The 14981-nt window shown below is 39.3% G+C and overlaps 1 protein-coding gene and 1 pseudogene across 11 annotated transcripts in view; one reads left to right on the top strand and one right to left on the bottom strand.

The window, feature by feature from the left end:
- The window catches only part of CEP112 (centrosomal protein 112), a 555671-nt gene that overhangs the window by 236880 nt on the left and 303810 nt on the right, over window positions 1–14981 (top strand). The gene's annotated exons all lie outside the window — the stretch shown is intronic.
- Window positions 196–4494, bottom strand: LOC138152299 (ATP synthase subunit delta, mitochondrial pseudogene; annotated as a pseudogene).

The raw sequence follows: 14981 nt of genomic DNA, 5'->3' as shown, positions 1-14981 counted from the left end.
TTTGTACATTTAATCTATTGAACAATTCAGAATATTGAATGATAAATTTTCAATTGATCTCTTATCCATATAATCTGATTGAATGATTTGAACAAAGCATATATATTCTTGTTTTTATGTTGTATATAATATGTTTTCATTAGAAATGTACAATGCTTGGCATGTCATAGGTATGTAATAAGAGGGAGAGAATAGATGGGGTAGGAATACCTCTTTGACTTCTCAGCTAATCAACAGGTATTTATTATTTACCATGTGCTAGGCATGGTTCTATACAAAAATGACACAATCCTTTCAGAGTTTACTTTCTACTGTGGGGGAGGAGTAAATGGTCATAGGTAAGGAAGTGTAGAATAATTACAAAATAAACATTTATTAATGGAAGAGGTGGCACTAAAAACAGGAGATATCATGAAAGAATTCAGCCTTTAAGAGAGTTATGGATTGCAATGGCAGTGGTGAAGTGTTAAAGCATTCCAGGTATGGGGGAGAAGTCTCCATAAAGGTACAGAAATAAGATATAGAATGTTATGTACAGGAAATAGCAAATATGCTGGCATGGATGGAGCATAGAATCCATGATGTGGAAGAAGTTATAAAGTTTATCTGAAAACATATTGTGCAGGTCTTTAAATGTCAAAGAGAGGAGTGTACATTTTACCCAAAAAGCAATTGGGAAAACACTGATGCTTCTTGAGCATAGAAGTGATATGTTAAAACTTGTGCTTTTATGATGTTAATTTTGAAGAGAAGAGAGAGACAGCAGATGTAGGAAAATCAATTGGGAGAATTTCGCAATAGTCTAGGCCAGAGTTAATGTGGACCTTTACTTAGGTAGTTGTGGTTATAAGTATAAAGAAGTGTATAATGTATGTTGAAAAAGTAGGTAGCAGGTAGAGTTAGCAAAATTTGGTAACTAATTAGCTGTGGGGAAAGGTGGGGTGAGTGAGATTATGAACCTGGGATGCCTGGGATAATGGTATTTCTTTTTTTTTTTTTAAGTCCAGAACCCTTATGGATTTTAATCTGGGGGTGGAGAGTAGGAAGGGGAATTGGGAGCTAGGAATCCTCTTCCTTCCTGGGTATTTCCTGGTCTCCTCAGCTCTGGATGATCGCCGTGGAGCAGAACGGTCACACCATCTCTGGACGACCGCAAGGGTTCAGCTCCCCAGCTCACGATTCCAGTGCTTTTACGATAGTTTCATTGGCTTCTATCTGGATCTGAACCTCAGCCAGGGCTGCCTCATCTGATGCTGCTGACAAGTCTTAGTGCCCCTTTTCCAGTTTGGATCTGGCGGCCGCCAGGTCCAGCATGTCCAGAGCCATGGCTTCCTCTGCCAGCAGCTGCACCAAGTAATCGGCATTCACTGTGACAGAATCACTGCTCACAAAATACTTGGTGGTGGTGCCATCCTCGGCGTGCAAGGTCACTACACTGGGCTTCAGCACCTGCAGGGTGGGCACGTGGGCAGCAAGGATCCCAAAGGCCCCACTCTGGGTTGAGACATCCACTTGCTTCACATTGGTGTCATTGAAATGCACCTGCATCGGCGAGGCGAAGGTGAAGGACATCTGGCCAGGGGCAGCAGCTGCAGCGGCCTCGGGGTAGGCGCAGGCCTCAGGGGCTACAGGGGCCGCAGGGTCCGGGATCGGGGCTTGGCGCAGCAGGTGGAGGCCGCAGCAGAGGAGCAGGGCAGTGGGAAGCATGGCAAAGGCGGCGGTGGACAGGCCGGGTAGCGGGAGCAGAGGAATGAGCTGCCCGGCCAAGGATGGAGAGCTGGAAGAATGATATTTCACATGACAACAATAGAGAGCTTAGGAGGAAGGATAGAATTAAGGAAGAACATGATGAGTTGCGTTTTGAACATGTTGAGTTTTAGGTGCCTAGGAAACATCCCTTTGGAGATACCTTTCATATAGTTGGAAATGTAGGACTAGAGTTTGAGAGAGATGAGGATTGAATATGTAGATATGTGCAAAGATGATATTTAAATCAATGGAAGCTGAGGATACTACTAAAAGAAAAAGTGTATAGATTTTTCCACTTCTGGGAGCCAAGATGGCAGAGTGAGAAGCAAGTCACTTTCACTTTCCCTCATTGACCTCTGAAAGACATTGCCCCAGGAAAAACTCTGGAACAGTTGAGCCAGTGCAGCAGGCTTATCGCCCAGGAACCTTGGGGGATTAACAGGAAAGGTTCCTCTTGCTCTGGGGGAGGGAGAGTGGCACAGGATGGGAGGCATATGAGCAACCCAGGGGAAGGTCCTGAGCCCCAGGGTAACTGGAGCAGGCAAGAGCCAATACCAAGACATCTAAAGTGCCTCAGCACAGGCAGGGGAACTGGTAGATACCAGCTCTGAAAACTACAACATGCATTGTCGTTCTTTAGCAGTCAAATCTCCTGGTGCTCCAGCACAATTCTAGGAAGCACAATTCAAGGTGGTGCAACTCTAGGCTGACAGACATCCTCCAGCAGCCACATATTGAATGCAAAGATCAGGTGAGCAGGCATTCCCCCAGGGACCAGACTCCCCACTCTCATCCTGAGAGCTCCAGGGTTACTCACCCAAAGCCCAACACCAGGTAAGCTGCCAGACCCCTAAAGTCTCCAGCTACCAGTACTTGAGACCCCAGCACACAAAGCCAGTGACCAGGTCCTAGGCTCCCAGCACAAGAAACCTGGGTGAATGCCCCCTGCACTACAGCAGGAGGGCTCAACTTTAAAAGACAGAAAATAGGCAAATAACAAGAGCAAAAAACAGAAATAGACAATGACCATAGATTCTTATTATGGGGACAGGGAAGATCAAGGCACAAATTCAGAAGAGGACAATATTGTTAATATACCCACATCCAACACCTCAAAGGGAAATATAAACTGGTCTCAAACCCAAAAAGGCTTCTTAGAGGAGTTGAAGAAGGATTTTAAAAGTCAAATAAGAGAGGTATAAAAGTAGTGAGAGCTATGCAAGAGAGAGTCAATAACTTGGAAAAGGAAGACCAAAACATGTAGAAAACAAGTCTTTAAAAAATACAGTTGGTCAAATGGTAAAAAAAAAAAAAAAGTACATTGTAGAAAACAAGTCCTTAAAAAGTGGGAAAAACAGGAAAGGCACTATGGAAAAGGAGGTGCAAAAACTGACTGAAGAGAACTCCTTAAAAAGTAAAATGGCCCAAATGTAAAAGGAGGTACAAACTATAATAGAAGAAAACAATTCATTAAAAAATTAGAATTGGGGGGTGGCTGAGTGACTTAGTGAATGGAATACCAGCCCTGGAGTCAGGAGGACTTCAGTTCAAATCTAGCCTCAGACACTTAACACTAACTAGCCCTGTGACCTTGGGCAAGTCATTTAACCCCAATTGCCCTGCCTTCCCCCTCCAAAAAGCAAAATAAATAAATAAATAAATTAGAATTGGGCAAATGGAAGCTAATGATTCCATGAGATATCAAGAATCAGTCAAACAGAAACAAAAGAATGAAAAAATAGAAGAAAATGTAAAATACCTCATTGGGAAAACAACTGACCTGGAAAATAGATCCAGGAGAAACAATTTAAAAATTATTGTTCTACTTGAAAGCCATGATGAAAAAAAGAGCCTGGACAGCATCTTCCAAGAAATCATCAAGGAAAATTGCCCTGACATCCCAGGACCAGAAGATAAAATAGTCATAAAAGAATCACAGATCACCTCCTGATAGAGATCCCAAATTGAAATCACCAAGGAATATTGTACCTAACTTCCAAAATTACCAGGTGAAAGAGAAAATACTGCAAGCAGTCAGAAAAAAAAAAACAACACAATTTAAATATCATGGAACCACAGTCCAGATTATACAGGACTTTGCATCTTCTACATTAAAAGATCGGAGGGCATGGAATAGGATATTCCATAAATCAGTGGAGCTTGGATTGCCACCAAGGATCAACTAACCAGCTAAATTGAACATAATCTTTCAGGGGAGGAGATGGACATTCAGTGAAATAGGGGACTTCCAAACCTTCCTCATAAAAAGATCAGAGTTCAATAGAATTTTTTTTCTTCAAACATAAGACTCAAGAGAGGCATACAAAGGTAAACAGAAAAGAAAAAAAAACCCTGTTATTAATAAGAGCAAACTGGTTGCATACCTACAAGGGAAGATAACACTTGTAACTCTTGAGAACTGTATTGTTATTATAATTTTGTATGCATAGACATGAAGAGATTACCCACTAAGAGGGTTAGGGTTGCTCTGGAGACCCAAAATAACAACACGCTGGGTCCTACTGAATCAATTTGACTCAAATCTTCTTAGCCAAAGAAAAGTAAAATTTATTAAAAGTTCACTTGCATTAGACGCAGAGTAAGTCTTTGCTAGGTCATTCTATGGTACTCTCACTATTCTATGGTGCCCTCACTATTCTGTGGCATTCTATGGTGCTCTCACACCACACGGTATGAGATGGGGTCTTATATACAGAAGGTTGTGGGAGGAATCTAGGGGTGGTCTAGAGGAGGAGTTTGGGGAGGGCATTCAGGAGGAGTTAAAGAGGGCAATGAGTGATTAAAGGTGGGAATTAACCAGAGGCTACAGACAATGGTGGGCTAGGTCTATTGAAGGGTATATTGATATTTTGATAGGCTCAAGGGTGGGAAGTAAATGAACAATGGAGGGCTAGGCTGGTAGCTAGGCTAGTAGTTAGCAGTTAGTAACTAGGCTAGAGGTCTGGGCCAAGCCACAATATAAGGCTTATTGCCTCATGTAAATCCCTCATCAAATGAGACAATTTAATCAAGAGTCCAATGGAGGTTCCCAGAACCTGGGACTCAAGGAGAACTTGAGGGGGCTCCCAGAGCCCATACCACATCAGACAGAGGGAATGGATATAAGTTGACTTTGATCTGATGATGAAAAAGAGGCAAAAGGGGATTGTAATGGGAGAAGAGGAAAGGAAGAGGCAGAAGACAGGGGCAAATTCCATCACTTGAAAAGGCATAAAAACCTATTACAGTAGAGGGAAAGCAGGGAAGGAGCATTGTTTGAACCTTATTCTTACCAAATTTTGCTCAAAGAGGGAATAACAGTTAGGTAAAGAAATCTAACTTACCCAACAGGAAGTAGGAGGGGAAAGGGGAAATAAAAGGGAGGGGGTGGATAGAAGGGAGGGAAGAAGAAGTAAGGGAAATGGGGAAGAAATGGGAGGGGGCTAATAGAAGGGAGGGCAGATTGAAGCAGGTGGTGGTCAAAAGCAAAACTCTAGTGAGGAGGGTAAGGAAGAAAGAAAAGCATAAATGGGTGGGGGTGATGGGGCAAATAGGATAGAGAGAGACACAGATAGTAATCATAACTGAATGTGAATGGGATGAACTCTCTCATACAATGGAATAGCAGAATGAGTTAAGAGCTATAATCCTACAACATTGTTTATAAGAAACACATTTGAAGCAGAGGGATGCACACAGAGTAAAGCTAAAAACACTGGAGCAGAATATATTATGCTTCAGCTGAAGTAAAAGAAAAAAAGCAGGGGTAGCAATCCTGATCTCAGACAAAGAAAAACAGATGTAATTAAAAGAGATAAAGAAGAAAACTACATCCTGCTAAAGTACACTATAGACAGTGAAGTAATATTATTATTAAACATATATACACCAAGTGGTATAGTATCCAAATTCATGGAGAATTTAAGGGATTTACAGGATGAAATAGATAACAAAACTATACCAGTGGGGGACCTCAGCTTCCACCTCTCAGAACTAGATAAATCTAACCACAAAATAAACAAAAAAGAAGTTAAGGAGATGAATAAAATTTTAGAAAAGTTAGATATGGTTGACCTTTGGAGAAAATTGAATGGGGATAGAAAGGAATATACCTTGTTCTTGATGGTACATGGCACCTACACAAAAATTGACCATGTATTAGGGCATAAAACCTCAGAGTCCAATGCAGAAAGGCAGAAATATTAAATGCATCCTTTTCAGATCAAGATGTGATAAAAATTACATGTAATTAAGGGCCAAGGAAAGATAGACTAAAATTAATTAGGGACTAATCAAATCTTAAAAGAGTGAATGGTCAAACAGCAAATCATAGAAACAATCAATAATTTCATCCAAGAGAATGACAATAATGAGACAACATACCAAAATTTATGAGATGCAGCAAAAGCAGTTCTTCAGAGAAGTTTTATTATATATCTCAATGCTTACATGAATAAAATACAAAGGAAGCCAATGAATTTGGCATGCAACTAAAAAGCTAGAAAAAGAACCAATTAAAATTTCTCAAATACCAAATTAGAAATTCTAAAAACCAAAGGATAGATTAATAAAATTGAAATAAAGAAAATTATTGAACTAATAAGTAAAACAAAGGGCTGATTTTATGAAAAGAAAAAAACAAAGTAAGGTAAACCTTTGGTTAATTTGATTAAAAAAAAAAAGAAAGAAGAAACCCAAATTACTAGCATCAAAAATGAAAAGGGTGAATTCACCACCAATGAAGAGGAAATCAAAATAATAATGAGGAGATATTTTGCACAACTATACAATAAATTTGTCAATCTTAGTAAAATGGACGAATCTTTATAAAAATATAAATTCCACAGATTAACCAAAGAAGAAATATAATACTTAACCCCATTTCAGAAAAAGAAATTGAATAAGCCATCATGAATTCACTAAGAAAAAATCTCCAGGGCCAGATGGATTTATAAATGAATTCTATCAAGCATTTAAGGAAAAATTAATTCCAATACTATAGAAATAATTTGTTAAGTAGGCAGAATCTTAACTATTTCTTTTTAGCATACAAATATGGTGCTGATACCTAAATAAAGAAGAGCTAAAACAGAGAAAGAAAATTGCAGACCAGTTTCCCTGATCCCTATAGATTGAAAAAATGTTAAATAAGATATTAGTAAAAAGATTGCAGCAACTTATCTTGTGGATAATCCACTATGTCCAGGTAGAATTTGTGCCATGAATGCAGTACTGGTTCAATATTAGGAAAACTATCAGCATAACAGACCATATTAAAAACAAAACTAACAGAAATCATATGATTATCTTCACAGATGCAGAAAAAACTTTTGACAAAGTACAAAACCCATTCCTATTAAAAACGCTAGAGAGCATATGAATAAATGGAGTCTTCCTTAAAATGCTAGGTAACCTCTATCTAAAACCATCAGCAAGCAGTATATGTAAAGGGAATGAGCTAGAAACATTTCCAGTAAGACTGTGGATGAAACAAGGATGTGTATTATCACCACTGTTATTCAATATTGTACTTGAAATGTTAACTTTAGCAATAAGAGAAGAAAAAGAAATAGAAGGAATTAGAATAGGCAAAGAAGAAATAATGCTATCACTCTTTGCAGATGATATGTTGCTATGCTTGGAGAATCCTAGAGAATCAAATAAAAAATTACTTGAAATAACAAATTTAGCAAAGTTTGAGGATATAAAATAAACCCATATAAATAGCAGGCATTTCTGTAATATTACTATCAAAGGCCAACAGCAAGAGATAGAAAGAGAAATTCCATTTAAAGTTACTGCAAACATTATAAATATTTCAGAGTCTACCTGTCAAAACAAACCCAGGAACTATATGAACACAATTACAAAACACTTTTGACACAAATAAAGTCAGATCTAAATAATTACAAAAACATTGGTTGCTCGTGAGTAGGCTGAACTAATATAATAAAAATGACAATTCTATCTAAATTCACCATGTCACAACTACACAACTTATCACTAAAATGGCCACATAGTTTTCAACAAAGTGGTCACATAGTTTTCAACAAAGTACAATCATTTATTTAGTAACTCAGTCATTCAATCATCCTTAAGGAGGCTTGCTTCTTAGAGCCCTGGAGTAGGTACATACATGAGGAGAAGAACATGAATGATCATGATTGGACAAAGGAAAATGAGAGGGATCAATAAGACAGAAAGATAACCATGAAAGAACTATATCATAAAAATACTTGAATCAGAGAGGGTCTAGTCTGTAGTGTTACATGTTGCAGAGAGTTCCAGAGGATTTAGACTGAGAAAGTGGCATTGGATTTATTAATTAAAATACCATCTTCACAACAGGAACTCTTAACTTTTTTTGTCCCAATGGACCCTCTTGGCAAGCTGGTGAAGCTTATAGTCTCCTTCTTAGAATGTTTTTAAATAATCAAAACATAGAATGCATAGGATTACACAGGAAATTGATTATATTAAAAAGTAGTTGAGGGGCAGAGCCAAGATGGCAGAGTAAAAGCAGGAACTTGCTTGAGCTCACTCTCCAAACACCTTTAATACCCGTAAAAAATGACTCTAAACAAATTTTAGGGCTACAGAACCCACAAAGTGACAAAGAGAAACAAATCTCCTGATGGCAGCCTGGCAGGCCTACAGGAAGGGTCTATAGCACCAGGCTAGGGACTGAGCAGTCCCATGTGAGCTGCACAGGCTGAGACACGGGGCGGTCCCAACCAGGGCAGACTTCAGGAGATTGAATCACTAGCAACTGTGGCAGCTTCTAGACTTCTCGACCCATAAATGCCAAAGAGAAAGGAAAAAAAGGTCAGTAGGGAACTCTGTTCGAACTGGGTGAAGGAAGAGCATGGTCCAGCCCCTGCCCCCAGGGCTAGAGGTGGCAGAGGTGTAGCTGGAGTTGCTGCCATGTGGCTGCCTCTGGAGCTTCTGGCCTGCAAATCATAGGGGGACCAAGCAACCATTCAGGGGCTAATTGCTCTTGCTTTGACCTGCTTGGATCTAGGTCACAGTCTTGGGTAGTGGTTCTGGGGTGAGGAAGGGTAGTATGCCAGAGCTTGTGGCTGTAGAGAGGGTGCCCTCCTCATAGCTCTGGAAACTGAAAAAACCCCAGTGATTTGGGACACAGCTCTCTCTTCTATGGAAGCAGAGTTCTACTGTGGCAAAGAGCTCAAAAGTCAAGTAATTGGCTGGCAAGATGAACAAGCAGAGGAAGTAAAATCAGACCATAGGATACTTTTGGGGGGGACAAATAGGATCAAAACATGGAACCAAAAAGACAACAAAGTCAAAACTCTTGCATCAAAAGCTTCCAAGAAAAATATGAATTGGTTACAGGCCATGGAGGAGCTCAAGAAGGATTTTGAAAATCATGTAAGAGAAATGGTAGAAAAATTGGGAAGAGAAATAAGAATGATGTAAAAAGATCATGAAAAGTGAGTCAACAGCCTGCTAAAGGAAACCCAAAATATACTGAAGAAAATAACACCTTGAAAAATACACTAACTCAAATGGCAAAAGAGGTCCAAAAAGCGAATGAGGAGAAGAATGCCTTAAAAAGTTGAATTAGCCAGTTGGAAAAGGAATTTCAAAAACTCACTGAAGAGAATAATTCCTTCAAAATTAGATGGGAGCAAATGGAAGCTAATTAGTTTATTGTAATACCATGTACAGAAGCTTTCCAGAGGAATGCTGCTGTGAATCACTTTTAAGGTTCTGATTACACAGTATAGTGAACAGTATTTATTCCATAATAAATCAAAGCAAAACATTCACAAAAAATCAAGGTATGGCATTCACAATATTACAACTTATATTCACAAATAGCTTATCATTAAAATGGCCACATAGTTTTTTTTAACAAAGCGGTCACAATATTTAGAACAAAGGACAATCATCAAAGTCTTCCACTCATGGTACACACTTAAGTTAACTCAATCAGTATTACAATATAGTCTCAAAATACAATAGTCAAAGTTTTCCAATCATGGGGCAAAGTTTTCCACTCATGGGGCACTCAAGTTAACTCAATCAGTGAATTATTCAGCAAAGTCTTCCACTCATGGGGCAAAGTCTTCCACTCATGGGGTACACTTAAGTTAACTCAGTCACTTATTCAGCAATCAATTACTAAGTATCATACACAAACCCTCCACCCCTAGGTTACTAGTAAAGTACAATTTCACTATTACTCAGTACCCATGGAGAAGTCTTTTCGTCTTGACTTGGGGCCAGTTCTCAGATTCCCTGGATCCCCTTCCATGGTCCCAGATTCTACCTGGATTCACCAGACTGTCACCTGGCTTCACTGGCAGGCAGCTTCCAGTTCCTTATCCATCTGTCTGGGTAGGTCCTGCTCCACACTGAAATTCACAGGATCCAGTCCATGTCAGATCCTTCACAATTTCTGCTCCCGGGAATTCAAGGCTCAACCAAGCCACAAACAGACAAAGTCTCAGCATCCCGTTCATGCTTCCTCAGTCTTCTCCTGGGCTTCTGGCACATGTTCAGAAGAGACTCCACCACCACAGGTTCTCAGGAAATTCTGGCTCAGTTCTCAATTCTCTCTTCTGTATCTGCTCTGCCACTAGATGCTGGTCCCAAGAAATTCTGATTGTGCCTCTCTGGGGCTTTTCCTAATATACACACAGCGTTAGCTTCCTGTTTCAGCCAACCCCTTCCTGTCCCATCAGCAACAGGAGATAGGAGTTCATACCTTCTGTTTTCCCAACAGAAGCTTGATCTATTACTAAGTGCTAAGTACCTGCTACCTTTGCCAACACAAATGGATCTTCAAATTCAAATTACATTACCATTATATTTTTGAGAAAGCAAGATAGTATAAAACAGATCTAAACAAATGAAAAAATAGAAGGCAATGTGAAATATCTCATTGGAAAAACCACTGCCCTGGAAAATAGATCTAGCAGAGATAATTTAAAAATTATTGGACTACCTTGGAGGATAGTAGAAGGGAATATGTATACATACACACACACACACACACACACACACATATATATATATATATATATATTTGTATACATACATATATTTATGTATAGGAGGGTATATGTGTGTATAAATACATATGTGAGTGTATATATGTGTGTACATGTATACACAGAGGGCACAGGATCAATTGAATAGGAAGAGATGATATCCAAAAAAATAAAATTAATATGTGAGAGAGGAATATGATGGGAGGAGAAAGGGAGAGATAGAATAGGGTAAATTATCTCATATAAAAGACACAAGAAAAAACTGTTACAATGGAAGGGAAGAGCAGGAAGGTGAAAGGGAATGGGTCAACCTGTAAAGCCAAGCACAAGCAGTTTTCAAGATTCTGATTACAGAGTATAGTGAACTCTCTATTCATTACAAATCAGAGCAAAACATTTACAGAAAATCAAGGGACAGCATTCACAATGTTACAACTTATCACAGAAAATCAAAATATAGCATTCACCTTGTCACAACTCAACAACTTATCACTAAAATGGCCACATAATTTTCACCAAAGTGGTCATGTAATTTTCAACAAAGTACAATCATTTACTAACTCAATCATTTAGTAATTCAATCATTCAATCATCCTTAATTCAGTCAGTCTTAAGGAAGAGAGCCTCCTTAATCCTTAACTCACTCATCCTTAAGGAGGGTCCTCTTTAAGGGACACAAAGTACATTAGTCAAAGTTCTCTATCCATGGGGTACAATTAAGTTACAATATCAGTCACTACTTAGTACTCTCTTTTTTTGCCTCTTTTGGAGGGCAATTGGGGTTAAGTAACTTGCCTAAGGTTATATGGCTAGTTGTGTGTGTGTGTGTGAGGCCGGAACTGAACTCAGGTCCTCCTAGCCCTGGGGAGTTTTACTCCGGCGCTTTACTCACTGTGCCACCTAGCCTCCCCTACTCAGTACTCTCTTAAGGGGTAGTGGAAAATACACAGGCCATCCACTCCTAGGTTACAAGTAAGTTACAATTGTATCAGTCACTACTCAGTATCCACATCTTGACCTTGGGTAGGCTTTCACCTCCCATGGTTCCTCTTTCATTGTCCCAGCTCCTGCCTGAATCTAACCAACTGCCACCTGAGTTCAAATGCAGAGAGCTCCCAGCTCCTTGTCTAGCTCTCCATGCAGTTCCTGCTCCACATTGGGGCTCACAGTATCCAGTCCATCTCAAATCCTTCACAGTCTCTGTTCCTGGGAAGACAAGGCTTAACAAAGCCACAAGAATATTCATACACATTAACAAAGTCACAAGAATATTCATACATTTTAACAAAGTCACAACAACATTTGTGTAAAATACCGGCACCACAGTCATGCTTCCTCAGTCTTCTGCAGCTCCTGCTGGCCCTTGTACATCCTCAGCAGCTCTGGCTGGATCTCAGAAGTCTTCAGTACCATAAACTCTGTTCTCAATCAAAATCACTTAATCTAGCCTCCATGTGCTTGCTCCAAGAAATTCTGTCTCAGTTCTTAATTCTCATTTCTCTTCTCAGTTCTTCTCAATTCTCAGTTCAGTCTTCAGTCCAGCAGCAGCTGCCCTGCCTCCATCATACTTACTCCAGGAAATTCTGACTATCCAGCTTGTATTCTTCCTTATATGAGGTATAGCTCCTCTCTGTTCAGCCCCTTCCTGTTATAGCAGCAACAGGGGCTCATACCTTCTGTTTCTTTAACAGAGGCTTAATTTGAAACTAGGTGCTAAGTACCTCTTAGCTTAGCAATAAATATGGATCTTCAAATTTCATTATTATTACACAACCTTATTCTCATTGAATTTGCCTTAAGGAGGGAATAGCATACACACTCAACTGGGTATCTTACCCTACTGGAAAGTAGAGGGGAAGGGGAGAAGAAGGGGGATGATAGGTGGGAGGGCAGATTGGGGGAGAGAGTAGTTAGAAGTAAACACTTCTGAAAAGGGACAGGGTCAAAGTAGAAAATAGAATAAGTGGGGGGCAGGATAGGATGGAGGGAAATATAGTTAGTCTTTTATAATATAACTACTATGGAAATGTTTTGCATAACTACACAGGTACAACCTATATTGAATTGTTTGTCTTCCACATGGGGGTAGGTGACGAGGGAAGAAGGGAAAGAATCTGGAAATCAAAGTTTAATAACATGTTAAAAAATTGTTTTTTACATGCAACTGGGAAATAAGATATCCAGGCACTGGGGTATAGAAATCCATCTTGTCCTACTAGAAAGTTCGTGGGGGATAGGCAAGCATACAAGAGAGCAGATTGGAGGAAGTGGTATTCAATAGGCTTGCTATCTTGGGGTGAAGGGTACATGAAAGACAGGGAGAAAATTTGTAATTCAAAATCTCATGGAAATGAATTGTTGAAAAATAAAAATACATAAAAGATTAATTACAAAAATAACAAAAAAAGAAAAGCAATGATCAGTCATTAAGCATTTATTAAGTGCCTTTTATGGGCTAGGCACTGTACAAAGTACTGGGGATACAAAAAGAGGCTAAAAATAGTCCCTTCCCTCAGTGAGTTAACAAACTAATGGGGGAGACAATATGCAAACAAATATATGCAGAATAAGCTATGTACAGGATGAATATGAAATAATTAACAGAGGAAAGGCACTGGAATTAAGAGGTGTTGGAGAAAGCTTCCTGTATAAGGTAGGATTTTAGTTGGAACTTAAGGGAAGCTAGGAGGTCAGTAATTGGACCTTAGGAGAGCATTTTAGGATTGAGCGACAGCCAGAAAAAATGCCTGAAGCTAAGAGATGGAGCGGCTCATTTGTGAAACAGTCAGGAAGAGTCCAGTGTTATTGGATTGAACAGTAATTGTAAGGGAGTAAGGTATGTGAAAACTGAAAAGGTAGGAGGGACTAGATTTTTATGGGTTTTAAATGTCAAAAAACATTTTACATTCTCTCTTGGAGGCAATAGGAAACCACTGGAGTTTGAAAATGGAGGAGGTGGTGGTTACATGATCACTTTAGAAAATGCATTTTAGGAAAATCATTTTAGTGGCTGAATGAAAGATGGATTAAGGTCAGAAGAATTTTGAGGCAGGCTGACTCACCAGCAGGCTCTTGCAATAATCCAGGCACAAAGTGATGACCAGAGTGCATTAGAGTAGTGTCAGAGAAGAGAAGAGAAGGGGGGCATATTTGAGAGATGTTGTGAAGGTGAAATTGACAGATCTTGGCTATAGATTAGATATGGGGTGAGAGATAATGAGGAATCCAGGATGACTCCTAGCTTTTGAACCTGAGGAACTTGGAGGATGATGTTGTCCTGTACAGTAATAGGGAAGGTGAAGGGGTTGGGGATGGAGTAGTTAGGGACAAAGATAATGAGTTATGTGTTAGAGAAATTCAGTTTGAGATTTCTACTGGACATCTGATTCAAAGATGTCTGAAAAACAGATTCCAGATTGGAGGTCAACAGAGACACTGAAGAAGCAAAGGTAGATTTGTATATTTGAGAATCGTCAGTGTAAAGATGGTAATTAAATCATTGAGAACTGATGAGATCACCAAGTGAAGTGGTATAGAGTGAAAAGAGAAGAGGACGCAGGACAGAAAACTGGTGGACACCTATGGTTTTTTTTTTTTAATTAATTTGTTTCTGTTTAGTTTACAGGATTCAATTCCACAATTCCTTGAGTTTTACATTTTGTCCCCCTCCACCCCCATGGTGGCATATACTCAAGTATAGGATCTGTAAATACTTTCACATTATACATTAGTCAGGTTATAAAGACGGATTGTATCAGCTGGAATGAAAAATGGTAAAGAGGACATAAAACCAAATAAGAGAAGGAAAAAGATCAGGTATTTTGCTTCCACCTCGATATAAACTCAGGTCTTTCTAGTTCTTTCTCTGGATGCACATATTTCTCTCCATCATGAGTCTTTTGGGATTGACTTATATCACTGCATTGCTGAGAGGAGTCCAATCTATCAAAGTTAGTCATCACACATACGTTGTGTCTGTAATTGTGTACAAATTTCTCCTGGTTCTGCTCTTCTCACTCAGCATCAGTTTGTATAAGCCTCTCCAGGTAAATATGAAGACCATCTTCTCCTTGTTTCTTATAGCACGATAGTATTCCATAACATGCATATACCACAACTTGTTCAGCCATTCCCCAGTTGATGGGCACCCCCTTAATTTCCAATTCTTTGCCACCACAAAAAGAGCTGATATACACATTTTTGTACTTATGGGTC

The sequence above is a fragment of the Petaurus breviceps genome, unplaced genomic scaffold (genome assembly GCF_028583685.1).
Source record: "Petaurus breviceps papuanus isolate PSGF00001 unplaced genomic scaffold, PetGlider_PUasm1.0 90925, whole genome shotgun sequence".
In the NCBI taxonomy this organism is placed as follows: Eukaryota; Metazoa; Chordata; class Mammalia; order Diprotodontia; family Petauridae; genus Petaurus; species Petaurus breviceps.
Note: the sequence above shows the minus strand (reverse complement) of the source record. Positions and strands in the feature narration are given on the sequence as shown.